General features: G+C 36.8%; 1 protein-coding gene across 21 annotated transcripts in view; it reads right to left on the bottom strand.

The window, feature by feature from the left end:
• tou (bromodomain adjacent to zinc finger domain 2B toutatis) overlaps positions 1-27,520 on the bottom strand; it is a 193,367-nt gene that overhangs the window by 149,557 nt on the left and 16,290 nt on the right. For 20 of the 21 annotated variants that reach the window (XM_074108678.1, XM_074108682.1, XM_074108680.1 and 17 more), the window contains exon 1: positions 27,142-27,502. The exons of the other annotated variant lie outside the window; for it this stretch is intronic. The gene's annotated coding sequence lies outside the window, so the exon portion shown is untranslated. Of the gene's footprint in view, positions 1-27,141; positions 27,503-27,520 lie in introns of those variants that run through there. 21 annotated transcript variants of the gene reach the window in all.

The raw sequence follows: 27,520 nt of genomic DNA, 5'->3' as shown, positions 1-27,520 counted from the left end.
GAACAAGCATTTCAACAGCAAAAGCCGCAAATATTAAATTGTTTGCCAGATTCTCATATTTACGGCATTTTGCTCTTTCGGCCGTTGCAGCCGCCGCACCAGCCTTCAATGATGTCTTAGCGAGATGAGACGGCGCCAATGTGTCCACACACGTGGCGTCCCAAATAAGCGGCCGTCCCATTTGCCAACAGGGCATTGGTTTTCGAACTGTAATGCTGTAATTTTTTATTGATAAATAAATAAATATCAATGTAATGTAAAGTATGTACGTTAACATTAAATTAACGAAATTTGAATTTCTCTTATTACAAATATAGTATGTATTTTAATTTTAAGTCCAGTCGAACAAATTGATTTATATATAACGTTTTAATAATCAATTTCAGCATGTTTTCCTCACTAAAGTGTGGGATGTTAGCATTAGTAGCAGAAAGGTTCCACCCAGAGGCCGTATTACCTAAAGTTTCTGACGCTCGCAATCACAATCAAATGACAGATTTCGGATACAAAAACTATCATTTGACTGCGGTCGCGAGCGTCAGAAACATTAGGCAATACGGCCTCTGGTACATGAATCGGTTTGGTCGATTGTACAAATACGTAGTATGGATGGCAATGCAAACATTCAACAAAAAGTCAAAAAGTAACACCAGCAAAAAGTTTATTTTTTTATTAACTTAATTAACTCGACCGTTTGAAATTTTGTAAGTGGATTTTAAATTACACTTATTAGTTTTAATTCTTTCTTCACATACTCGTAATATATGCGTTGCTCGATCGATCTCTTTCTATGTAACTCGTTATCATCGCTTCCCCGCAATGTCAAGTTACTGGAACGATTTACTGGAATGTAAACAGGGCCTAAGATCGAATTCATTTTATCTAATCAAAACGCGGTGGCGTCATTACAAGGGGAGACCAAATAGGGCAGTTACATTAAGGGTTGTTCGAACGTCGGGTGATTTTATTTGGTTTTGTTTTACTGCTGCATGTTTTCTTGTTGTTACATGTACTTGATGATGATGATGTTATCGTGTAAACGGTTAGGAATATATGTGCCCGAATAAAAGTTACAGTCTCATTAGCAATGTAGACCACTACCATTATACACAATATAGGTCAGTAGACATACTAGTACATACTAACATATATATATAAATAAATAAATATCATGGGACACTTGACACCAATTGACCTAGTCCCAAACTAAGTAAAGATTGTTACTATGGATACTAGGCAACGGATAAACATACTTATATAGATATAAATACATACTTAAATACATTTCGACATCCAGACCCGAAAACAACCATTCGTATTATTCATACAAATATCTGCCTCAGCCGGGAATCGAACCCGGGACCTCAACCTTCGTAGTCAGGTTCTCTAACCACTTAGCCATCCGGTCGTCAAACTATCCCACTTATTAATAATAATAATTTATTTAATTCATAGAGATAACATTGATCTCATTCTTGTTAGTGTTAAATCTTGAAACTAATGTTAAGTAGGACTTAAAAACTAAATTAGGAGTAATATTATAAATGCAAAAGTTTGTAAGTCGGTTTGTTTGTCTGTTACCTCGTCACGTCTAAGCCGCTGAACCGATTTAGACGTAATTCGGTATATAGATAGTTTGACTCCCGGGGAAGGACATAGGATAGTTTTTATCCCGGAACATTGCAGTTCCCGCGGGATAGCGATAAACGAAATCTACGCGGACGGATTCGCGGGCTACAGCTATTAAAGAAATAAATACTTAAAAAGAATTGTCATTAAAACTTATATAAACTGCATTTGATCATAGAAATAGTAAATCATAATAAAAATCACAGCATTTGGTATAATTTGGCAAAACCGCCCGCTCGAAGGGTGTTCCCCTATGTAGGTATTGTAACACGAGTAAATACCGCTTTGTTCGACAACACACCCTATTATGTACCAGGAAGGTTTGCTTTTGATTGATAACTTCGTAAGTAGCTTAACGCGCGTGTGAAACGTCTTTGCTAAACAAATAGATTACAATTTCGTTTGCGAAAGCTTTTACCCGACTAAGTGAAAAGGAGGGTTATTGCTGGTTTTTAACTGGTGGCTCAGTGAATAGTAAACATGGCGAATTGGGTTGCTACCTGGGTAAAAATAAACTAGATACAGTAGAGTCCGGTTATAACGACGGCCAAGGGACCGGTGATATTACGTCGTAATAACCGGACGCCGTACTAAACGAACGTATGTACTTTCATGGTGGCTCATATTAAAACCAAACATATGCCTATACTTACGTCGCTAAAAACGGTTGGTTGTTAAATGCGAAGTCGTACTAAACGGATTACACTGTATTTAGTTCGTCAGTCAGGTTAGAACAAAATAAAGGACACGGTATTTTTTCTTTCGTCAATCAAACATAACTAACATAACCTAACCAACAACAAGTTGGAAAACCCCGACTTTGTCACTTCAAAGTTCAATATCTCAAAAACGGCTGAACCGATTTTGATCAAACATGTCTAAGAACCATCGCTAGAAAACCTGATTTCAAATAAAAAAAACTGCATTCAAATCGGTCCTCCCGTTTAAGAGCTACGGTGCCACAGACAGACAGACACACATGGCGGTCAAACTTATAACATCCGTCTTTTCGCGTCGGGGGTTAAGAAAGTGGCAAATATGAAGCGCGTCAAAGGTTGAGAGTGCGGCTCGTGACGTCACCCCGTGCTAAAAAGTGAACTAAGTAGCTATATATCTTCATCACGTGTTGTTTTATTCACAAAGAAAAATACTTGTCCAATATTTTCTATTAACTAACGAACTAATTAGATTTTTTAGGAAGCCCATTGGCTGGAATATGATATTGTAACATTTTCAACCCTCATGGTTCCGCTGTTTTCCAAAAATGTCCAAAAGCATCGACAAATAAGCAGGTTTGTGGCAATACAGACTTTTACCACTTTCTAATGTTGTCTCTTCCTTCGCATGCAAGCATGGTGAACGGTTGTTGCTCTGAGGATGAACTCAGGTTGAGTTCGATACGGTCAGTGTAGTGTGGTGGGGGTGATAGTCGGGTTTATGTGATTTGTGTGTGTTCTTTTAGCGTGGAGGCGGAGGAACTGCATGAACACACCTTTGTTGCATAGACGTAACTATTGTAAGTGTAAAGTCGCGGGTGAGCAGTTATTTTTTTTTTAGTTAATTGATATGGCCCTCCATATTAAATAATATTGTAACGGATAACTCACGTCTTAAATCGAGTTTAGCTCGACTTTATTTCGGGCTATTTTGTAGCCCTTTTCCACAGGAGCACGCGACACCAGCCCCCCGCTTGCTCCTGTGAAAAACAGCGACGAAATAGCCCGAAACATGTCGAGCTAAACTCGATTTAAGGCGTGAGTTATCCGTTACAATATCATTTAATATGAGTGAGTCTCACGGTAGGTACCTCCGCTTAAAAAACGCCTGATTCAATAAATTTTTGAGTAAACATGATTTCAAAAAATGTACCCAGTTCGTTACGTGTGATGTAAAGTAACCACTCCGCGACGAGCGAGTTGGACGCGCAACGGAAACAGAAAACGTTCGCCGCATTGGCTTCGCGCGGCTCACTCGCAACCGTGGTTGGGGCGTTAGGTCCAGACGACAAAAGTAATACTTCACAGTACTACACACTATCTCGCTTCCCCAATAGGTACGTCAGAGCAAGACAGCTCTCAGATCGATCACGAGGCCTAATTCTATGACTGTGGGCCATCAATGATAAGGGTTACCTAAAGTGTGTGTACACGATAAAATCCAAGCATGCCTGATCTGGTGTATCTTTGTAATGAATGCTAATTTACAAGCAGCACTTTTTTTAAGTAATTAGTGGTTATGAAACTACATAATAAAAATATAATCATAATAAAAAGTTAGGGCGTCTGTGAGTTTTAGCTTTATATATCGAGGGTATTCTGGCAAAACAGAATAAGAGCAATTTTTTTTAAATTGTTACATGCATAGGCATACTCAATTTTTTCTGCTTTATTTATCTAGCAAAACCGTGTAAGTAAATAAATATTGTGCCAGAATACCCTCGATATTAGAATGTGCTTAAATTATTTTGTACAGCGCCTTCTGACGGTCTTTTCTAGGTTTTTATGTAGTTATTTTTTTTTTAATTGGACAATTCACTTTAATAGCTTATAACATTGTCTTTTTACGACAGCTAATATTTTTCGAATTGACTTCAGATTGAGGTAGTTTGGAAGTGTTTTAACTTTGGTGAAATTGCCTTTTTGACAGAAAAATGCCTCCCATGTAAAAACTACTTTTGGTGCTTGGATTAGAAAGTTTTCCCGACCCCCCGAGTAGAAAACAGTAACATCATGATTTTTATTGGGAAGATACTCGTAATATCCTAATGAGCGTAAAACAGCTTGTGAAAATATGAATACAATTGTGGCATTGAAGTGGAAAACGACTGAAGATTAACAAAATAATAAAGCTAAAAGACGCTCTAACATTTTATTATGATTGTATTTTTATTATGTAGTTTCATAACCACTGACTATTACAAAAAAGTGCTGAAATAACAAAGATACAGCAGTGCCCTATTTCACGAAGCTACAAGTTACAATTTACAAGCGGTAGCCTCTTTTCAATGCATACTGTTAAACAAAAGACTACCGCTTGTAAATTGTAACTTGTAGCTTCGTGAAATAGGGCACAATCAGGCATGCCCGGATTTATCGTGTACACACTTTACACGAAACTGATAAAAAGAAAGTGAAATTATAATCATGAACAGGGATGTTTGGAATTATTCTTATCCGAGCGAGTCTTTATCTCAAAAAGCGATCGACCGACTCGCATTAAAAAATGATGTGTTAAATACTTTGAAAGTAAAGAGATCGGTCTGAAGCCTACCTTATCATTTTCTCTCTGTGACGTGTTTTCTGTATCGCTTACTATTATGGTGTACAATGAAGGTATTGTGTTATATTGTAAATAATTAAATAGCATTGTTAAACTGTTTTGAAAAAAATATATACCTCGTTGAATTTCATGCCGAATTCTTCTCAACACAGGTTGGTTCTCAACACTAGTTGGTAAGTAGATTCGTTTGATGTTCTTAAGTACAATATCTACCTGTTGCTCTATCTACATTATAATATTATGTTAGTTTTTATTTAACATCAAAACCAAAGGGAAGGGCTAGAAACACGACAACAGCTATATAAGGATTATAATATGAATCTATCAAATGTCTGTTTCTGTACTTTTTTGTGTAACTGTATTTATGATTGGCAAACAGTTCTTTTTTATTTACTGTTTTATTTATTTAAACCACGGTGATTGCCGTAATGTTCAATTCAATCATTATACAAAAGTTCACCCCTACAGGATCCGAACCCGGAACCCAAGGCTTCGCAGTCACAGTCAGTCTCTCTAGGCTATCTACTCAAAATTATTTCTTAAAGCCCTGCCTAAATGTATGTATGTATGTATCTAAACTCTTTATTGTACAAAATAAATAAACAAACACAATTGACAAACAATGAAATATATGTACAAAGGCGAACTTATCCCTAAATCGAGGTGACGTGGAGGTGACCGAGATCAGCCACTCTCAAAGTGTGCTCCGTGGTTCCAAAAAGCTTCTACAAGAGCTCCGTAAACTACGGACCATAATTAAAATAATAGTTCTTGTACACCTACACAATATCATAAATTTTATCTCTATGCGTATGTTGAGCACCAGCATTATTTTACTTTTTATCTATGGTGTAGGTAAACTGTCAAGAATGACACTTACTGCCACTGTCAGTGTCATGTGTCAGATTGCCATTCCAAATCGAATTCGATAGTAAAATCTACGCGTGAATTGTGAAGAATTCTAATGCTCACGGAATAAAGTACAATTTGGACCGTCTACTTCATAGTTCTCAAAGTCAAATAAAGGTTATTGCTCATTGCTAATTTTTTATGTGATAAATTCATGACATTAGATATATTAGAATTAAATAACTAATAAGGATTTCTCTCGAAACGGTTTTCGAGTTAAATCTGTTGTTTTTGTCAATTTTAGGGCCCCAACCAGCATTTCGTTTTTCAAAAGGATTCAGTCACCAAGAAAGTTCGAGAACCGCCGACCCAGCTTACCGGCCCGGGATAAAATGTCCTGCGGGAACAAACCCCGGACCTCCAAGCAAAGCTCACGCACACATACAGAGATGTCCCCGGCAAAATAAAACACTGTCATATAGATATTGATTCTACCCTTCGGCGGTCTGTCCCGCTCCCGCGCGGGTCAAGCGCCAAGGTGGGAGAGAGACAGGTAGTTATTAATGGGTGACGCCCAGTCGGATTGTCTCTTATATCAAGACGGTTTGTTTAATGCTTGCATTATGGTTTAATTTCTTAGTTATGAGAGAATCAAATAGAGATCTAAGCAGGATTTTTGAATAATTGAGGTTACTTTGTGGAGGTCCATATTGAACAATCTTTTAGCTCAGTACGACTTCTTCCACAACCTTATTTCATCATCTCCTATTTCATAATTTATTTCTCATTTGAAAAAAAAAACACGATCTTTACGGTGAAGGAAACAATAGTGACCAAACCTGCGAAGCAATTCAATGGTGTGTGTGAACTTCCCAATCCGCAATGGGCCCGCGTGGGCACTACCGAACCCTCTCATCCTGAGAGGAGGCCCGTGGCCAGCAGTGCGACGTAAGTATATAGGCAGAGACGATGATGATGTTGATGATTCATAAATTATATTTGATCCTTTATTTTGGTACAATTTTTACATGTATACTAATACCATACAAACATACATACACGTCTAAAATTAGGCGGCAAGCGAGGGGGTGAAACCATGGGAACACTGGACACCCTACTAAAATTATAAGCTTGGCGGATGGCGTAATTGATTGAGTACGCAAAGTACAGTTGGCAGGGGAAGTGGATGGAAAAGAAAGAAAGAACATTTTTACTACAGCAAATTTGGCATACATAAGAAAAACCATAGAACAACTAAGAGATAAATAAACTTAAATAAATTAACAAAATAATGAGAGGACGCGGGCCTGGTACGAATTGGGAACTTTATGAGTACATACACCATTGAAATGCTTCGCAGGTCTGTGCAGGTGTCCTTACGATGTTTTCCTTCACCCGAAAACTCGTGATAAATTTCAGATGTAGGTACAATGGTTCTTATTCTATATGTAACACTAACAACAAGTAATATACAACGCTCAAGGTAAATGTTAAATAGTTTATATTAGTTTACATGAAATTAAATCAATTTAAAATTACTTTATTATTTATTTTGCAGTTGCGGTCCAAAGGGGTAATGCAGTCAGCATCATGGGAACCCTGCCACAGGCAGATCTTTTAGACGTGGTTGTTCTTTTTATAATTTTTATTATTGTTATAGTAACATGTTTATATTTATTTATTTAAGGTACCATCAGCCTAATATGTGGTCTACCAGCTACCACCCTAAAGTTGATAATCGTTTGCATGTCATACAACAATAATGCCAATAGACGTGTCTGTCAACTTGAAAGTTCGACTTTAGCGACATATTTATTTGATAGGAACTGTTTGAAAAATGATAGACCACTTATTTGGCTGATGGTAGTCCCTGTCTTAGGTTAGTTTTTTTGTTTTCTTGTTTGGTAACTTTCATTTTCATGTGTTTTATGTTACGTAAAATAAAGTGTAATTTAATCTTTTACAGGATCCGACAGTTATAGACTCGATGAAACTCAACACCGCGGGCTCTAACTACCATAGTCTCGATCTGTGAATTCTCTAGCTATCGATTGAGTCTATGGGTAACTTATGCACCCTAACGACCCCTACATCACGGCTAACAAAGGGTAAATTAATCTGCACATAATGTCCCCCTTGCCCTGTTTTCTTGTCTATTCACGACCAGCTAGTGTAATGTATAAACCAGTGACGTGTAGTATAGATCTCCAGCCTGAATACGACCCGTTCCAATGTTGGACACAGACAGAACCAATTATTATGAGCGTTTATACCTGCTGAGCTGGCAATTTTGCATTTTTGTTAGTTTTTCTCGATTATTTCATAAAAATTGGATGAAAATTAAAAATGTTTTCTGATAGAACACTTCTTTAATATATAAGTTGATGTGTCTACTCCAGTAATTATTCGTTATAGACGTTTATTTTCTTTAAAAACCGGTCATAAACATTAATTCGTTTTTAAGGAATATAAAAGTTTATCTCGAATAATTATTGGAGTAGACACATTAACTTATATGTTAAAAAAGTGTTCTATCAGAAAACATTTTTAATTTTCATTCAATTTTTATGAAATAATCGAGAAAAACTAACAAAAATGCAACGTTGCCAGCTCAGCAGGTATAAACGCACTTAAGAATATAATAGTAGATTATAACTTTTTGGAGGCAAACTGTATTTTCACGGCATTAAAAACAACCGTGTCACATGCATGACTCTAAAGTTTAGATTAGACTTAGTCTAAACCCAGCGGTTGAGATTTCGAAACTTAATCCCTATCAACAAGCTGAGACAGGTACCCATTGTCAAACTCTTTAGAAAGAAAGAGAAAGAAAACATTTATTCGTGACATGGTAAGTATGGATAAGAATAAGAATAAAAAAATAAAATAGTAATGCATGTCACGAAATGGTCCTTTGGGACCATTTAGCAAACTACGATATTTCTTAATTGAATTTTAAGTGTAAGCAACTTGTTTTTTGGCAATAAACATTTTTTTATATTTATTTATTTATCCCTTGGGAATATCGGGATAAATAGTAGCCGGTATGTTATTCCAGACAATCAGCTATCTACATACCAAATTTCATCCAAATCATACGAGTGTAATGAATACAAATTTTCACATTTGGGTGAAGACCAAAAAGTTGCACACCTTAACGCAGGTAGTTAGAATTACTATTAACTTTTTCCATTGTGACACGAAAATTAATCATACATTTGTAATATATAATTTTCGTGTTACATTGAAAATATTATTAGAATTCGTTTAAATAAAACCATTAAGAAGTTCTAACCATCAAACTCGATGTAGTGCAGATACGTGGTATTGACGCATGGCAGATAAGCAAATTTGCACTATCCCCAACAAAAATAAAGTGCATTCTTTTGTTCGTTCTTGAACAAATGCGCATCGAATCTAACAATGACACTAAACAATCAATCCCTCGAAAAGTGACGTTAGAGCGGTGAGATAGAAATCAAATTACAACAAACATTTATGTTTGGTGGCTTCGCAACCAGTTAGGCTGATGCTACACTGGGCATTTGCATACTGCGTTGTTAATGACCTAACTTAGAAAAGTCGATTGATGCTCAAAGCACATATATAGCGTCAATGGCGTGATCAGATCACATTTTTGAATTAAAAAATAAGCTTTTTGGTAAAAAAAAAAACATTTTTAATACGTACAAGCTTTTTTGCTGCAAGACTTTTTGTGACTGTATTTGCATTGTCATACTACATTTCCGTTCCAAATTTCAAGTCGATGCCATTTACCGATGAGTAGTTCCATCCTGCAGAGACGATCCTGGCTGGAGCACCAGCATGTCACTGCCAGATTATTGTATTCAAATTCAAATTTAAATTCAACAAGTTTATTTGGGACCTAAAAATCCATAGTGTTAGTTTACAAGTAATTAAGGGGCGAGTCCCAGCGCTGCGCTGTTTGAGCTGTGGCGAAGCCGATTGCCTAAAGATGTAACTCTTTTCCTCATGATTGTCTGAAAGTATTGCCGAAGCGCTGCAGTATCGCCGCAGCCCGAACAACCTTCTGAACGCATCGTTATATTGGACACGCGTATTGCCACCAGATTTACATAAGTATGCCAAATTTCAAGTCAATCCGACCGCTGAAAGTGGGTCAAATTCAACTTGCATGATTTGACACACACATACATAGATACAACATTATACATTGCAAGTTGAATAAAAACTTTTAAAAATACCTACGTTTTTTTACGAGGATGTTCACTCTTCAGCCGCTTTGGCGGCTGTTTAATAGTTATATGTAGTAAAGTAACTGCATAAATGCAACTTACGCTAAATACTTTAATGACGATTTTATAATTCAGTCGAGACGATCCATAGTGGAGAACCAATTTTATTTTAATTGTTAATTAGTTATTGCCTAAAGTTTAATGTTTATCCTTCATATTTTAAACATTATTTTTTATAAATGTTAATTTTAATGTATGTCCCTTTATTATGACAGGAGGAGTGCTAGAGGAGAACCAATCTTATTTTAATTGTTGTTTTTATTCAATTCTTGACATTCTAAGGATTTTATGTTTTAGATGTATTATTACTAGTCATATTTATGTTACCTTAGACGACTTCAATAATATAAATTATTGTAACTTGACATTTGTATAAATTCAACATTATCATCATAGCCGTTGGACGTCCACTGTTGGACATAATCCCTGATAAGCCTCCACTTACTTCCGTTGGAAGTGAACCCCGGGTTTAACCAAGGTCATCTGGCCAACTCGTTGGTGGAATTATGATGTCTACTTATACAGGATGTTAAAAAATCCTGTAAAAATACACAGAAGTGCATATATAAATACAGATAAGTTAACCCACTTTAAGGCAACTTATTACTGATACGATACAAGTGAAAAAACATTAAAATTCGAAAAAAAAAGTTTTGTATCGAAGTTGAGTTAAGAAGACCAACTCCATACAATATATTTTATTTTTATTTCCCAATTTCAATGTTTTTCCACTTGTATCTTATTAGTAATCGGTAGCCATAATACGGGTTAAATTATAGAACAAGTTTTTTTAACACCTATATTGAATGAATTAATAAACTAAGCTATTTCGAATTTATTTTCAAACACCAAGTATACCCTCAACTTAAAGATTATGATTACGACCGAGTAAGTTTTCTCGACCGCTCGCGTGATCTCACATCATGCCAACTGTATGACTGTATGACTAACACGGCGTGCTGATTTAGATCGAGAACAATTACCATTTTAAGGTTCCGCACCTAGGGTTACCTTACGTCAAGATTCGTAGAAACATCTAAGGTTTTTGACGCCAGGCCGTTAGATGCACTCGCAATCACAATCTCTTTCACTTCTTTCCAACACATGGTATAGGATGAGGGTAGAAAGTGACAGCAAATGCAAATGGCCGCTTAACAATTGGCCTCTGATTGTTGGAACTCCAAAGCGAGAAATTCGCCAGATATTTTGTAAAAAAATGAATTTCGAAAGCATTTCTTTTGTGACCATGAACTAACCGTTTAATAATTTTAATATTATTAGGTACGTATCTACCTATTTTCAACCCTCGACGCGAAGAGGGGTGTTATAAGTTTGGCGCCAATGTCGCGTGTCCGCAGGGCTACTACGAAACCCGAAAATCGAAGTTCGTGTCGTGCGGTCCCTCTGACACTTATACTATTTAATACGAGAGCGAGAGGGACGGTACGATACGAACTTCGAGTTTCGAAGTAGGCCTTCTGTTTGTGGCTACGACAGCTCTCAAAGCAGTTCGTTTACGTAGGTATATAGGTTTGGATGATTTATTTATTTATTTATATTTGGATATTTATTAGTTAACAAGCGGACCCGGCAGACGTTGTCCTGCTCTAAAAAACACTACATTAAAATTATGATAACTTACGTTCTTTAATTTGAGGCGAAAGTTTACCGTTTCGACGGGATGAATATGAAATATTTGACAGTTACGACACCCAAGAACATTTTGTAAGGGAAAATGTTTTTTCTTTTATTTTATTTATTCGTCAATTTTCCAATGTTTTTAATACTTATTATCCTATTCCTGACGAAGACAAATCCAAAGTTCAAAGTTCTTGACTTATATTTTAAATGGTGTAACTAACAATACTTTATCTATAATATGTGCTTACTGGCTATTTTTCAATTACATGCGATGCGTCACAGGGAGTAATGTTAAGTCGCGAATATTGCCTGAATTTAGGCGTATAACATAGCAGTAAGATTGCGGTATATTTCCACGTTTCGCAATTAGTACCGGGAAGACATTGTTAGTTGTTGCATTACATCAGTGACTCGATGGGTGTACCGAGAATCGATCGATCAGTGAATATTGTATGTCCGAGCTGCGGCATATTCTGTTAGGTTTGATTTGTATCACCATGTTGAAAGGACCTGAGATATCCTGATATATCCTGAGATTTTGATATGTATAGATTTCAAAGTCCTGATCAAAACGTTCTAAGGGCCTCTGTTTCCGGGTCGCTATCAGAGTTTACTTTAGTTTTTTAGACACTTTTGTGCTGGACTTTGAAATCTATAACATATCAAAATCTCAGGTTATTTAACTGTAACCACATTTTCCATACTTTAGGTCCGTGGTCCTTTACCATGAACTTTAGAGTGCAGGCACGCAGGCACACACTGCAAAACAATTCAATGGTGGGTTCCAAATCCACTTGGCTAACCTGGCACCTATGACCCCAAGTCCTTTCATTCTGAGAGGAAGCTAAATGCGTAAGAGTTAGCGCAGCGGGAAAAACGGATTTCAGTAAGCATCTTTTATTTTTTTATTACGAAGAGTAAAAATTATCCATTTTCCATGTTCTATTTTTTTTTACTTCCGTATAAATTGTATTGAAATAAATGTCAGTATTTTAAATATATAAAATATCATTTGATTTAAAGAATAAAAAAAAAATTAGTAAACTATAGTCTAGGTCTTCTATAAAGTCAAATAAATTACCAACCTTACGGAAAAAGCAGTTAAAACTAATAAAATAAAAATAACTAAGTGTTAAAAACAAATATCAGTGTTTTCGTTACGATAGCGTTAAAGTTCTGTAACTGTTACCATAATACGCGCCATTCTCTATATCGATGGGAATGCAGTTTTTACAAGAAACAGCACAATCGCATGCATTTGTAACTGGCGAGGGATAGAGCCCTTCGTGAGAAAGGAATGATACCAATACGGGGGTCAATGACATTATGTAAATTGGTTTCATATAATAGCTTCATATTTAGCATAGATTAACTATGTACCATCAGCCAAAGATGTGGTTCTACCACCTTAAAGTTGTTAGTTTGCACGTCATATAACCTAACCAAGAAAAAGTTGGAAAAACCCCGACTTTGTCACTTCAAAGCTCAATATCTCAAAAACGGCTGAACCGCTTTTGGTAAAACATGTCTAAGAACCATCGCTAGAAAATTTGCTTTCAAATAATAAATTCGCATTCAAATCGGTCCACCCGTTTAAGAGCTACGGTGCCACAGACAGACACACATAGCGGTCAAACTTATAACACCCCTCTTTTTGCGTCGGGGGTTAAAAACAATAATGCCAATAGACGTGTCTGTCAACTTGAAAGTTCGACTTTAGCGACATATTCATTTGATAGGAACTTGTTTAAAAATTGATAGACCACTTATTCGGCTGGTGGTACTCTTGCCAAAGCCAGGGTTCGATTCTCGGTCGGGGCAGATATTTGTACGAATTACGAATACGTTTACTATCTGTATAAGTATATTATGGATGCCTAGTATAGTACAAGCTTTGCTTAGTTTGGGACTAGGTCAATTCAAAGTTTAATATCTCAAAGGCAGTTGCTTCAGTTGTAAGTGGAATGCATCAATCGAGAATCTGCGATTCCAGATCATACGCCCATCTCGTTGTTGTACGTCTACGCTGCGCTTGCCAATCCTAAGTACCCGCGTACAAAATTTTGCACATACGAATACATAAAATACGAATTTTAGTAAGCTTACACAGAGAAAATTTCAAGGTAAGCAATTTATCGCTTAAGAGCGATCTCTTCCAAACCTTTTTATAGTTATGGTAGTGCATCAACAATAGTCAGAAAATTTCGCAACAAAAACACATCTACACATACACATTATCGTACATATAATACACGTCTAAAATAACAATGGAGGCCACATATAATAAATGGATGACAGGTAGTGCTCCTTAAGCATGGATTTAAAGCTTGAAGCCTTAAGCATAATGTTCAATCAAATGTGTATGTGCATTAAACATTTGACGCCGGGTCTCAGGAGGATAGTGTATGATAGACAATGATCATGAGCAAGAAAGTCTAACAGTTTTTTTTTTCATACAAATTACACCAATAAAATTGCCATTCACTGCGCCTGCGTGCACAGTAACCCCCTATATTACGAAGTTCAAAATTCGAACTTCGTATCTTGCCGTCTCGCTGAAGCTTATATTATTCAATACGAGAGTGATAAGGACGGTACGATAGGAACTTCGATTTTTGTAGTAGCCCTCCTGTTTTAAATTAGCGGTCAAACAACATCGATCAATAGTTGCTTGGATCTATGCGCACACGCCATCTTTTGTCCTTTTTTCCCTCGTTTACTCATTGACGCGTGCGAGCGAGACAGTGCACGCTACGAAGGGAGAGTCCATTGTTAATGATTGGCATGCGTTGTAACCCCTCTGTGATGAATAAATGCCAGTTCGCATTAGGCTAGGAAACAATTGGCTATCGACCATTTTCTCGCTCAATAAACGAACAAAAGATACAAGATCCTGTGTGAGTAAAAGAGACACAAAGTAACGCCTGATTCAAATAAATATTGTAAACTCGAACCAACTAAATCGTGACCCACTGTGGAACCTTTTCGTAGAAAAAGTCATAGTACCATCACATTGCTTGACAAGGGAATTTATTATGACACGTACTGTGAGAACGTTCTACAGTCGGTCACGAATCAAATAGTAACAGTGTACGTTACGTTTTTGCTATTTTGACTACGGAACACTAAAGTCTGGTCTAACCCACCAGTGGTCGAAAACTTACTATTACGTAGTATTAACATAAACACATAATTAGTGCATCCATGTTAATTGAGCCCACATTGAACCCATAGACGCCCATTATTTCATGCTTATTCACAGATATAGGAAGCGCCGCGGACTTTCTACTTCTGTTGCGTAACGTAGCGTGTTGTCGTTGACAATTTCTAATACATGGCAACATTACTTTATTCACAGTACTAGCAGTATAAAATTATAGCCATATTAAATGGCCGGTTCACATTATTTCAGTAAAATCGTGCCAGTGGATACATTGCGGGGTCACAATCCAACCGAGTTACACAAAGTCGTCCGAGTACCGCAGTGTCATGCTTTTTTTATGGTATAGGGGGAAAACGAGCAGGCGGATCGCCTGATGGTAAGCGATTACCGTCGCCCATGGACACCTGCAACACCAGAACAGTCACAAGTGCGTTGCCGGCCTTTAAGGTAGGAGTACGCTCATGCTACTGGAATAATGTGAACCGGGCATAACATCTTAAGTAAACCTGATTTCGCAGATGAATTTCGAAAACCTCAGGGATGCGAGGCCAGGTTTGTACCCACGATGATCCTCTGCTGGAGAGGCCATAGGTCATGTCATAGGCCATATGTTTGTTGTATTTGTATTGTAAAACCGAAACGCTTGCTTGCCAAAATTACTAATATACAGTTGAGAATAACCTGAATCATGGTTGTACCTTTGCGCTACTAATGTCATTTTGACATCCCATACTTCCGTCAAGGAAGTCATAGTGAATTTGATTATTAAAAGGTTCCACTCTGGTACAGTCAACTACAAAGTTATCGATACGGCCAATGTTAAAAATAAACATATGTACCTATTTAAACGACAATAACATTAAGCCATTAAAGTAGTGTGTACATATTTGTATAACTTTGTCCGTTTCGATCTTTTTATACTTGACTGTACATGAATCAGTTTATTCGACTATACATCCGCATCGTGCCTCGTACTAAATCTCCATTGTTCGGAGAATAACTTGGAATTATTAAATCAATTTGCTGAGGATGCAGCATTGGCCGGCAGCCAGGTAAGCTTGGCGACGCGAGCGACGCAGGGCGCCAACACTGTATACCATATATGTGCGAAATGTAGGTTGGAACGTTTCAGATGGGGTTTTACGTAGAGATTAGGTAGGTATTATGTGGTAGAGGTAGAAAACATACTCATATTAACTCATTAAAGACCCGTCTATATTCTAAACAATGCAAGTAAGGAAGCTATATATTGGAATGGTTCCTTCTACTGGGTATTAATTGTATTCATCGATCATATAAATATTATATTTGATCAATTTATTAAATTTGACATAGTAGTAATTGTACCTAATTTTAACTTTTTGTCCATGTTTTACCCTTTATTATTGTTATTATTATTTTTAAATTTAATTCTAATTTTATTTTGGCTGACAATGTATTGTAATTTACCACTATCATATACCTATTATTATATTTTTTTTGTATACAATTTGACGATCCTTTTGTGAATTTCTTATTATTACCTGACATGTATTTATAATGATTTTTTTCATTAGGTAATAAATAAATCTAATCTAATCTATAAATCAATAATCTGAAATAGCAGTATACAGGGTGTTTGGTTGCTACGTGCAAAGCTTTAAGGGGGTCATAGCCGAGGTATTTTTGAACATTTTTAGCCATATATGTATTAGCCGAAATTTGATATGTTTTTTTAATTGAAAATTTAGAAATTTTAGGAAAATACCCAGAATTTGATAGTCACGAGGCAATATTGCCCCAATGAGCGTTAATTTGTAAACAAAATCTTATATTGCGGATAGTTTAATGTGTATTGGACCAAATGAAATAATTTTTAAGTGTCTTTCTAGCCACAAAAACAAAATGGAGGCATTCGAAATTACTACAAATGTCTTAGGTTGGAACAGAGTAATTTTTCTGTAACATAAAAAAAAAAATTGTTCAAACATTTTTAAAAACATGCCTGTTTATTGTTCTTTCTTTTAAGGTATCACTCATTCACATTGCTTGCTAAATCTGAGATAAAATAAAAAGTACGAAACCAAACTCAGCTAAGAATGTACTAGTCTTGAAATTTCACGTTAAAGGTACTTAACTAGTAAATTACGTAAAAAAAAAACATCAATCTTCAGTTTGTTGTGTTTTGAACCGCTTAAAGGAGTGATAATCATCCAAGAACACTTGTTAAACTGAAACATATATTTTTAACCGAAAAAAGATTTGGATGTAAAAAGTCGAACTAAACATTTATTAGTTTCTGATAACATGACCTACAACTGAGTGGATCTATCAATAAGCATTTAGGTATATTATGTTAGTGATAGTTATGAGATTTAATAAATCTAATATCTTTAAACGAGCAATTCTTGTATCCCACTAATATTATAAATGCGAAAGTTTCTCAGTCTGTTTGTTTGTTTGTTACTTCATCACGTCTAAACCACTGAAACGATTTGGATGAAATTCGGTATACAGATAGTTTGAATCCCGGAGAAGGATAGGATAGTTTTTATCCCAGAAAATTGCATAGTTCCCGCGGGATAGCGATAAACGAATTTTGGGCGGTCGGAGTCGCGGGTAACGGGTAACATATATATATTTCGGGGATCTCAGAAACGGATCTAACGATTTCGATTAAATTTGGTACGTGGGGGTTTTCGGGGATGGCAAATCGATCCAGCTTGCTCTTATATCTGGGAAAACGCTTATTATCGAGTTTAAGCCCGAGCAAAGCTCGGTCGCCCAGTTACTAATAACAATATGCCACACATGCTTCAGTCTGCAGTCGCGTTGAATTAACATTATCGTTATTGCATCACCTTGCAGTTAGAGTACACAAGCTTTACTATATGTATTTTACATTACCGACGATGACGCGTAAAGAGTGCAGGCAAATCGGAGACAAACCACTGACAATCTGTCATAATAAGTAAAAAATAGGTCTTGTGACATTACACAGTGCTCTACTCGAATGAATGCAACGAATTTGCTGCACTGACTTAGTCCGAGGTTATAAAGCCAAAGCCTTTGACTTCAAAATCTGGGTCACAACTGAATAACAGGCTATAGCATCGCTTTATGCAATCCCGCATATAAAACTTAACTTTTAATTATTTAGTGAGAGCTGCAAGAGCCTGCAAGGGCTTTTCAATTTGGAAATTGCTTTTAAAACAATTGTAAGAATTTAATTTGTAGTATAAAAAGGATGGGTCTGTTGGTTGGTAAATGGGTGTTGGTATGGTTGATCTTGGGTTGATCTTAAACTAAACCGCGTCACCAAGCTGGAACCTTTTCACTGCAAATGTCATGATGACATTCATACATCTGTCAAAGAAAATATCGTCCAATAAATAGTATAAACTAAAGGTTCCACCCTGGTTATACAAAGTAACATGTATGTATAACTCTGTCTGTATGTCCGTTACTTCTTTGCGGTTAACACTTTCGGCCTCAGTGACACAACGTCTGTGACTTGTTAGTTCTTACTTCTATGCCGGTGACACGTATTTGTGACTGCTGTGTAATATGCGCTATGCCTAGCGTTTTTTTTTATTCGACTGGATGGCAAACGAGCAAGTGGGTCTCCTGATGGTAAGAGATCACCACCGCCCATAAACATCTGCAACACCAGGGGTGCAGGGGGGGGGGGTTGTTTGTGCGTAAGAGCTAGTGGATCACATTCGGCTCCGCAACATTCCACTAAGCCCTTACGCTATGCCAGCCTTTAGGAGGTACGAATTATTTTGACACGACATGCGTGTCACTGGCATAGGAGTAAGAACTAAAAATTCACAGATGTTGTGTCACTGGCACCGGAATGTATTACGTATGTGACACATATACGTGTCACTCGCATAGAAGTGACTGATGTGGGATATGCGTATGCATAGCGTAAGAGCTTAGTGGATCGTTGCCGGGCCGAACGTTTTAAACAAATGCACCGATTTAGATGAAATTTGGTGTCGGGCTAGTTTAAGACACTAGGAAGGACATAGGATAGTTTTTATGTCGGCGAACTCCTTAGTTCCCGCGGGATAGCGATAAACGAATTAATCGCAGACAGAATCGCGAGAAACAGCAAGGAAAAAACGTTACTCAATTTGGCGCTTATAAAAAATATGTATACACGACCTTAATGTTCAGGCAATAAAGTCCTGTATACATATTTTTGATACTTCAAGCGTATGTATATTTTTGTTGCTGACTGTACCATCGATGTACCATCAGCCAAATAAGTGGTCTACCAATTTTTAAACAAGTTCCTAACAAATGAATATGTCGCTAAAGTCGAACTTTCAAGTTGACAGACACGTCTATTGGCATTGTTTTATGATATGCAAACGATTATCAGCTTTAGGGTGATGACCACATATTTGGCTGATGGTACCTATGTAAACTCTTTATTGTACAAAAAAAAACAAACAAATACAATTGTCAATCTTTGAAATACATGTACAAAGGCGGAAGCCGTATGTTAACGTTTCGGCGACATGCATATACTCATAGGTTCTGATAGCAATGTAGGCGTAAATCATTTCTATTTGTTTTTGATTAGAATTGACATTTAGTTACTCACTAACTAACTGAGCTAAGCCAGTCGTAACCTAGTTCAGCATAGGATATCAAGTTTCACTTTTTAGAAATCCCTTGCACTTCGAAAGGTCAAGCCGAGAACCTCAGGCAGAATCGAGATCAAGCTCTATACTATGAAGTGCAAAATTCGAACTTCGATACGATACGATACGTAACTTAGCAGAACTATCTATAAGATGTATGTAGAACTATAGAACTATACATTTTCTTACGTACCTGGGCCAATCAACTATTTTACCGACACTTTGGGCGTCTCCAGCGTTACCAATATTGTCTCTAGCGTTACCAAAAAATCGTACTTCCAACAAGATATTTCGCGGTTTAATAAGTTGAACTTACGTAGGATGACATGTATTCATGTACACCATATATTAATTTACAAAAAAACATGTTTACTTACAAAAATCTGCAATTGTTTGAAAAATGTCGCGGACAGATTAGTGTCGGTAAAAAAGTTGATTGGCCCACCTATTAGAGGTCTAGCAACAGAGAACTGCTGAGATGCTGACATGGGCACGTGAAGTTAGCATCTCATTTTTTTATTTGTTTTTTTTTTTTTTTTAACTTAGCAGAACTATTTATAAGATGTATGTGTATGTAGAACAATAGAACTATGCATTTTCTTACGTATTAGTGGTCTAGCAACAGAGAACTGCTGAGATGCTGACATGGGCACGTGAAGTTAGCATCTCATTTTTTTATTTGTTTTTTTTTAACTTAGCAGAACTATTTATAAGATGTATGTGTATGACGAACAATAGAACTATGCATTTTTTTACGTATTAGTGGTCTAGCAACAGAGAACTGCTGAGATGCTGACATGGCACGTGAAGTTAGCATCTCATTTTTTAATTTGTTTTTTTTTTTAACTTAGCAGAACTATTTATGTATGTATGTATGTAAACTCTTTATTGCACATAAAAATAAAATACATACACAGAGAGGAGAATAAAGGCGAGCTTATCCCTAAAAAGGGATCTCCTCCAGCCAACCTAGTTAGGAAAAAACATTTGGTTATATAGAGGATAAGCAGACAGTGAAAATTACGTGCGGTAAAGAGACAAAACAGAAATACTCAAAAGAGATAAAATAAATACATTATTTACATTAAAACTAACATAAAACAAAAGAAATATAACAAACAATTACAAAATCGAAACAGTCTCATCTCAGGTGTCAGTGTCCAGCCATAATTTCTTTAAACTCTCCCTGAACGAGGCCACAGACGGAGATATACGGATTTATAAGATGTATGTGTATGTAGAACTATAGAACTATGCATTTTCTTACGTATTAGTGGTCTAGCAACCGAGAACTGCTGAGATGCTGACATTCGCACGCGAAGTTAGCATCTCATTTTTATAAAATCGTTTTTTTTTATATTGAACTGAACTATAAAAAAAATATCCAGAACTGTAGAACTATTCGGGATGCTACTAGAACAGCAATTACATTTTGAGATTCTAGAAATTGATATGCTAGGTTCACACACATCTTCGTATCTTGCCGTGCGTCCCGTTGACGCTATATTATTAAATACAAGACTGAGAGGTACGGTAGGATACGAACTTCCATTTTCGAATTTCTTATTTGGTAAGTGTAATTGGTGGATGGAATATAGCTCTAACAGCTCAACGAATAAGAAAAGTCTGCTCCTAAATCTAATTTTTTACATCTGTCCAACCTAGAATTACCCCACATTGCTTATAGGTAGAATTTTGCTTAGGCGGTTCTACTAACACTACATTTTCATAGACAGCAACAAATTTGTGAAGCCGTGGTGGCCTAGTGGTTTGACCTATCGCCTCTCAAGCAGAGGGTCGTGAGTTCAAACCCCGGCTCGCACCTCTGAGTTTTTCAAAATTCATGTGCGGAATTACATTTGAAATTTACCACGAGCTTTGCGGTGAAGGAAAACATCGTGAGGAAACCTGCACAAACATGCGAAGCAATTCAATGGTGCGTGTGAAGTTCCCAATCCGCACTGGGCCCGCGTGGGAACTATGGCCCAAGCCCTTTTGTTCTGAGAGGCCTGTACCCAGCAGTGGGACGTATATAGGCTGGGATAATGAACAAATTTGTTTAGAACCTTCGGTGCACAACACCGAAACGCTTGGCCGGTTATTTTTTTGTTCCATGGTGGTATGTAGTGGGCTACAGCCAAGCCACGGTCGCCAAAGATCGCAGCTCAGGAATGCATCTCGTCTCGAAGGCAAAATTGCTTTTTGTTGATTCCAGACTTTGCGGACAGACCGCTTTTTGTTAACGAGGATTTGGAGAATTTTTATTAGGAGTTGTGATTCAATTTAAATTTTTAATTATAGAACGTGACATTGGATACAATACGGACGTGTATTGTTACAATACAATGACTCTTTATTGAACACCATTATATGTATAGTAAGCAGTACAGAAAACAACCAGCAGCAGAATTGGATGAGCGGTTACGGGGTTTAAGGTGATCTACACACCACTCTACTGCCAAGATAATAAGTCAGTGTTTAGATCAGTGTGTGCAACACAACTGCTCATTTACTTCTGCTGACGACTGTACTAGAGAAAATTTTCCAAAGTGAAGCAATAGCCGGCCTTATTTATGGAATTAGAACGTTATTTTAGAATTAAAACTATCGTGGGACGGACTTATAATTTATTAAAATAATACACGGTTCTGGATTTGCCATACTGGAGGAGTTGCTCTAATTGCACGCTGAGCAGGGCGCCCTCAGACTAGGTGGAGCGATGATCTTCGCAGGTTAGCTGGCAAGAACTGGATGAGGCTGGCCGAGGATCGTGTTCAGTGGCGTGCAACTGGAGAGGCCTATGTCCAGCAGTGGACTAAGATAGGCCGATGATGATGATGATGATGACACGGTTCACTTTCACGCAGTAGTCGAGTTATGCACGACTGGTTTCGAACCAATCTGATTATTTTTTAAGGCGAGCTTATGCTCAAGAGTGAAACATATCGAGCATACGTCGACTACTAATACGTGAGTTGAGTGCCTAACTCGCGTACCTTATTTTATTAAATTACCAATGTTTGTTAGTTCGTTTATACAGTTATAACTAAGGTAAAATTGACCCACTTCTAGTGGTCAGATTGACATGACATCGGTTACGGATATGTAGCTCGCTGACAATGACATTCAAGAAAAAGTACAGTCGGCAAAATAGCTTGTTGTTTTTCCTAAAAACTTTATTTACTCCATTTCATCAGCAAAGGCATACGTCAGCGTCCGTATGCGCTTGGAACTAGGACAAGGTTCCGGCGGCTTTCCAATTGTAGTGTCGTGTCGGTATTGATATATTGATTACCCTTTGATTTATGTTTTAGTAACACAGATTTGGAATCCCCTTAACAATACTTCCTGTCTTCTACCCTTTGGACAAAGATGAATGGAAGGCGTTGATTATCGTCAACTGTGCAAATATGAATCCTCAAGTTCTTTGGACACATCACCCGTAATGAGGACTCCATGGAACGGCTTGTGGTGCAGGTGGAAGTTCGAGGGCAAAAGATATCGCGGGCGCTCTCCGACACGGTGGACAGACCTCATCAAATCTGTCGCACTCCAACAAAAACGATTGCTTCCACTCTGCCAGTTAGGCTATACGTTATGCCTATCCAATTTATTAAAAGTGTAAACAACCCGATTTCATCAAGATTCTTGTATAAACACCCACTGCATCGAATCAATAACACATTTATCTATAATTCGTGTCTTTTAACTAGATGTCTAATCACTTTTTTCACCAAAATTCACTTGATATCAATATTTATTTTTCATTTGAAAAATCTTCGTCAAAATCTGCCGTTATTTCTTGATTGAAACATGTGTATAATCTGTAGTAGCATAGACTAGCGTAGAGATGGTGGAAAATTTGACTTTTTAAATATCGATTAATGCGCGGATGAATAAGCGATTTTTATTTACTTTTCTTAAAATTAAAAAATAGTTACTACTTTCATCATTGAATAAACAGTCTGGAATTAAATCAATTGTAAATAATAAAATAGACAAAAATGCGTTGATCTATTCAATTAATAAATAATCGATTTACTTAACAGATTAATTATTTTGCAATAGGTTCTAGGTTTTCCCATCACTAAATGTCTATGGTCGGGTTAATGGCGTCTTTGTTTACGTTGTCATAAATTGGATCGGAATACAATATAGGGTAATGGCAACAATAGTCAGCCTCATAATCATAACGACTTTTTGGAGTTTGGAAAGCTGGCATTTTTACAGGATTCGTCGGATAATGAAACGTAGTACATGATTGGATTAATTGTTTATTATAGTTTTTGAACAACACATGTCAAAAACAATCTTTCGCTTTATAAAATACCTACTTGGCGACGCGTCGCGAGAGCAGCGGTGGCGCAGGAATCGATCGACCGAAGCATGACCGACCACGACCACTGTCAAGAGTGCACGACTAAGAAGAAGAAGATTACTTAGGCTTACCTAAGCCTAAGCCTAGTTTATGTTCTGTTGTCCTTAGACAGGCTAAAACAGGTGGTCGGTTTTGGATAAAGTTTGACATGCACTGACTATTTATTCCAATTATCCTACGAGATCGCGATTCATAATCGTAGCAGCCCCAAAATCTCAAGTTCTAGGTCTAGAGGTTAAAATTCGAGGGGTTCTTTTAGGGATGTAATTTTTGAGAAATATCACGGTTTAGTAAAATCCCGAAATTTCAATTCAACTGCCTGATCAAATTTTACCGTTTTAACGTCCACTTCCCACAGACCACCGAAATGTGAAGAAGTGAACAGCCTTGGGGGTGGCCTATATCCAACAGTGGACGCTTTTCGGCTGACGTGATGATGATGATGTAATTTATTTTCTCCTATAAATCTTACACAAGAACCTACTTTATCATAAATTCAAAACACAATGAAGAAGTTTTTGCTGCGTTTTTTCTACTCCATTATGGAATTGAAAACAGTGACCGCTTTTTTGTATACTTAGAGTTAAGTACTGAGTATTTTTTGTTTCCAATTCGAATGTCATAATATAGCAACATTAATAGAAGCAACTTTAACTTACGGTTAAAAGCCTTGGTTGCTTATAAGCAATCGCAGCCTAATGGTATACAATTTTTGTTATATTCACCTACTACCAAGCTTCTAGATACAACGCGTCTCTACCCTTTGGATACAGATCAAAATCTCCAGTAGAGTTCTTCTCAGTATAGTAAATTATTTGATTAGATGAATATAAAAACATATCCTGTATTCTCAAATGGTAGGTTACCGTTTCGGAGCCACTTAGCAATTTTAGGTTTTAAAAGTTTGACAAAAACGGTACAATAGTGACAGTGATATTTTCAAAATAAAATTAATGTATATTTCGAAGAAATAGGGTAAAATCGGAATAATTGACAATTAATTGCTAAATTACATTTTTAGTTACTTAATTTGAAACAAATAAGTTCGTTGTGTTGGCAAATAAGTGACGTCATAAAAATCTATACCATACAAAATCTATGGATGAATAATGTTTTGACACCCCATAAAAAGTACCTTGGTTGATTAGCGGTGTCGTCATCTCTATTCAACAGTGTGTGAGTGTGAGAGAGGTTCCTAATCGCTCTAGGTCCGCGTGCAAAGTACAGCTCAATCAAACCCTCAATGCCTCACATTTTGAGAGGAGGCCTGTGCAGTAGGACTTACATATGCCAAAGATAACCCTAACGGTTCAAAAGATATCATTTCTAATACCATTTCCTATTATAAGACTTTTGTGACTCTACATTTATATTTTTTTAATTATACTTGTTATTTTAGTAAAGCCGCAAATGTAAATAGTTCAGCTCTACTTGTATTTAGTACTTATTTATTTTAAGTCCATCTCACTAAATTAGAGGACTTATGTAACTTCAAATTGCTATTTTTTGAAAATACTCTAATTATAATTTTAATTTCGCTAGGATCATGAAGATAAATCAAAACTTTATGTAGAGCTAAGATTAACAATAAACAGTATTAAGTATTAAGTAATAAACAAATTCAATAACTTGGTTAATTATTAAACCAAATAGAGTTCGCAAGGGGCAAACGAGGAGTCGGATGGTGATAGATGCAATGACGATCTACACTACACCCACAACATAAGTAGAACAACGGGTGCGTTGCTAGGTCCTTGAGAAAAAGGTTAATTAGAAATGATCAGCGATTAACCAGTGAATTTTAAACAAACTGTAGTACAATTCCCATCCACTACTGGGCACAAGCCACCTCTCTTGACAAAACTGAAACAGAATCCCAACGTGGATTTGGATTATTAGTATTGTTTTGGGGCTACCTAGTCCCTACTAGAGATTGCTACAACAGTTTTCGTACTTTACGGGAAAGAAGCAATTCAAAAGTATTTGAGGTCATTAAAGTCCAACCTGTGGAAGAACATGTTTCAACATCTTCAAATACTCAAACGATCTCAGCATACTGTTAGGTATTTTATTTGGCAATGTCCGATTAGTGACTAAGCGTTAATGATTTATATTCGCATCGAACATCTCACCAAAAATAACCCAACTCGATCCAATTTATACCTACTACAAACAGTTCAAAGCGCCCAGCATTTGACGTGACTCTTACGATAATCGCCGGTGAATCAGCATTAAAAAATAATGCGGGTATTTTATGCCAGTCCTCAATTAATAGAAACACAGAGAGACGTTAAGCCTCTTAGATCTGGCAGGGTTATAGCCATAGCCACTACCTCGAAAAAGATGACCCGTCTTGTCTGTGGAATGCAACGCGACAGATTCAAGATGATAGCCGACGAATGAAATATCCGATCGCGATCTCTCATTTCCACGTGTACGGGTAATAACGCAGTGCGAACGTAGGTAAAGTTTCATTTCGCAAGGCGCACGAATGCAATTATTTCATGCCATGTCCGCCATCGCTGCTTCGGAATCGAACGAAGAATCCCAACTTCCAAATTCAATTGTTCCAAATTCTAATTCAATGCATTCGATTTTCAATTGTTTCCTTTATGCTGCGGCCAGTGTTATCGTAGTGATGTAACGTTTATCGGTCTTTACACTTTTAAATTATTAGCATGAATGAAAGATAATAAGTGTTATTATTTGTATGTTAGCGTGCGTGCCTATCGTCATAAAAAAGGTCTTATAAGGTCGAATGTCTGTATTTTATAGCGGCTGAGTGCGGTAGATAGGTAAATGGAGGCAGCGTTCCTTTGTCTAGAACGAGTTATTTAGGCGTATGCAAAATACCACGTAATAGCTACAGGTGACACGAATGACAGAGATTAGGTGACATGCATAAAATTATTTATCCCATTAAACTTATTTACATGTCGAATTACTAACTAGTAATAGTAATTCAACATATAAATTTTGCTGTTTAGTCATTAATTAGAAGGGATAACCATTTAATAGTAACTCTTAAAGATATTTGGCAATCGTTATTAAAAAACCGGTTTTATGACATGTTTTGCGATTAATTAAATCAAACTTTCTACTAATGCGATAAAGCTTGAACAAGCTATAATTACATCACAACATGTCAAGATAAAAACATAAATAAAAATATTGATAAAGATGATTCAACGTTGTACTTTATGAATGGGGAAAAAGGCGTTTTAAACATGCATTATAGTAAAAATTTGTAAACTAACACTAATAAAAATAAGTTTGTTTTGGTCATACCTGATTACGATAACGGTTAGCTAACACATCACTAGAATTCACTCACTAACGTACAAGTAATACGTACGCCACATTTGAAATTTAGAACGGTCCGGCACTAAAATTATTGATTTAGTTACAAAACAACAAAAGATATAAAAGGCAGGCGTCCTCCCCTCACCGCCGGACCAAATCGATCACAGTGATAATTGTCGCTCACAAAGACTTTCCAAACAACACGACACTATACACAACACGTTATTACACTAGTACACTGTTTAACACTGTTTTTTTATTGTTTTTCCGTCGATTTTAGTTGTAATTAGTGCAAATCGTGAGCGGTGTGTCGCGAGACGCGCGCCGAGTGCGGCCGCTCGCAAGATGGCTACCCTGCTCCCGC

Source organism: Choristoneura fumiferana, chromosome 27 (assembly GCF_025370935.1).
Source record: "Choristoneura fumiferana chromosome 27, NRCan_CFum_1, whole genome shotgun sequence".
Classification (NCBI taxonomy): Eukaryota; Metazoa; Arthropoda; class Insecta; order Lepidoptera; family Tortricidae; genus Choristoneura; species Choristoneura fumiferana.
The sequence above is the reverse complement of the archived record's forward strand: the minus strand, read 5'-3'. Positions and strand labels throughout refer to the sequence as shown.